The sequence below is a fragment of the Penaeus chinensis genome, chromosome 19 (assembly GCF_019202785.1).
Source record: "Penaeus chinensis breed Huanghai No. 1 chromosome 19, ASM1920278v2, whole genome shotgun sequence".
NCBI lineage: Eukaryota > Metazoa > Arthropoda > Malacostraca > Decapoda > Penaeidae > Penaeus > Penaeus chinensis.
The window spans coordinates 22,040,750-22,043,249 of record NC_061837.1 but is presented as its reverse complement, the minus strand read 5'-3'; positions in this window follow the sequence as shown (position 1 = coordinate 22,043,249).

The following is a 2,500-nucleotide window of genomic DNA, read 5'->3' as shown; positions in this document are numbered from 1 at the left end:
AGCAACAGTCCCTCCCCCCTAAGCTGATCCGAGAGTGAGAGGGAAAACGAGAAGAAACAAGACGAAGCGAGACGAAGCAAGACGAAGCAAGATGAAGCAAGACGAAGCAAGACGAGGCAAGAAGGAGCAAGGAGAAGCAAGACGAAGCGAGAAGAGACAAGATGAAGCAAGACGAAGCAAGACGAGGCAAGAAGGAGCAAGGACAAGCAAGACGAAGCGAGAAGAGGCAAAATGAAGCAACACGAAGCAAGACGAGACAAGGAGAAGCGAGATAGAAGCATAAGAAAGTGCAAGATGAAGCAATACGAAGCAAGAAGAAGCAATACGAAGCAAGACAAAGCAAGGCGAAGGAAGAAGAAACAAGGAAAAAGCAAGAAGAAGCATGAAAAAAATAAATGCAAGAAGAAAAGAGAAAGCAAGAAAATACAAGACGCAACAAGAAGAAGCAAGAAAATGCAAGAAGAAGCAAATAGAAGCAAGAAAATGCAAGAAGAAAAGATAAAGCAAGAAAAAACAAGAACAGGCAAGACGAAGCAAGACGAAGCAAGACGAAGCAAGACGAAGCAAGACGAAGCAAGACGAAGCAAGACGAAGCAAGGAGGGGCCTTGTCATCAGGAGACGAGAACGTAAAAACCAAAGCCTCGCCTCTTGTTGGCAAGTCTAATAACGAAATAGGACAAGACGCTGGTCCTCCCCCCCTCCCCCGCTTCCCACCCACTAGTTTCCACCTAGTTGAGCTTGAAGTCGCCCGTTTCGAGTGCTCCGACGCCCGGTTGGTGGTGCGGGCGGGCGTGCGGGCGGGCGGGTGTGGGTGGCCTCTCTCCGCAAGCCTCTTTTGTGCCGTCTATTGTGGCCTCTCGCTCCGCTTCCTGACGAAGGGCGAGGGGAGAGGACAGACAGACAGGCAGATAAATGGATAGATGGATAGATAGATAGATATATGGATAAGACGGACGGACAAACTGACCGAATTAAAGACAGATAGACAGACAGATCGACAGACAAACAGACAAACAGACGGACGGACGTGATGGGAGGTAAGTGGGCGGCCTATGGGCTAGAACGAGGGTGGGGGGAGGGGGGAGACGCGAGTGGGCATAAGGGGCCAGTCATCTAATGGGCGGCGAGAGGAGTGTAGAGGGCGTGTGGGTGGCGGTGTCACATGTGCGTGGACATATGGTAAATGCCACCTCCCTCTTGTCACCGCCCTGCCCCCCCCTTCCCCCCCTCTCGCCCTCCTCCCACGGCTGGACTGCCTCGAGCCCATCTGGTGACCTTTGACCTGAGTCATCACACGGGTCAGCTGGGCTAGGCAGTGGGCGGCCGCGCTGCTACTACCACCATGGGAATTGGATTTGTGTATTTAAGGAAGGAAAAATAAACAGATAAAGACTACACTGTATTTAGATAGAAATGCGTAGTGTATTAAATATATAGATGCCCTTTCGCAGTGAATATATTATGTCCGCGTGCAACATCGTGCAACATCTTTACACTGACGGTAAGATATTTGATACCAGTGGCAATGGAGCCATAAAATGCGATGCAAAATCAATGAGCATGATAATGAAGCAATACAAACCACGATAATAAAGAAGAAAATGAATGCAATAGCAAAAACAATAATAAGAAAACTAAAAAAAAAGAAAGAATATTATAGCGCTTGTTACAACTTCACTAAAACAACGTGACAAGCCGATGTTATATTGTCTTAAGTTAATGGCTCATCGCACGAAAAACACACACAGTAAATCTTAAACACTATATATATGCTATAAAATGTACACTTGTGTTTACTAGCGGGTTGCGAAATAGATGCTCTTGAATCTGCTCTAGTTATTAACAGCGCTAAACGAAATCAGTGCTTTTAAAAGTGTACTTGTAAGGAGGAAGAGGAGAAGGAAGAGGAGGAGGAAGAAGAGGGGAAAGAGGAGGGAGAGGAGAAGGAGAAATAAATACTATCAAATGCACACTTGTATATATAAAAAACACCACATTGATAATGCCAAAAAATAGGGTTTCTTCCCACATTCTAAATTTCTCCAGAGCATTTTTTTCAAAAGTAAACATCAAGGAAATTATCACATTTTCAGACTCTCGGGAACTGTATTCGCCACAGCTGATGGTAAAATAGCCTGTTTGCGGTGATGTGGCTGTCAGTATTAATATAACAGTATTATGGCGTTTAAAGACTGAAATGGATGGTCCGTGACCGTGATGATAACGATCGATACCTTTATGATTATATGTTCTTTCGATTAATAATGATTGATATACTTCTGCAAGGCAATAGCTACATCAGGAGAGGGAACAATAAAGTTTGATAATAATGATAATGACAATATTGATAATCTCGCCTTTAATGATAATAAGGATAATAATTATGATGATGATAATGATGATAACAAAGCAAAAAATCAAGAGTAACAATAATAATGACGATAATAATAATAAAAACCATAACAGCATCAATAATGATGATGGCAATAATAAAAATAA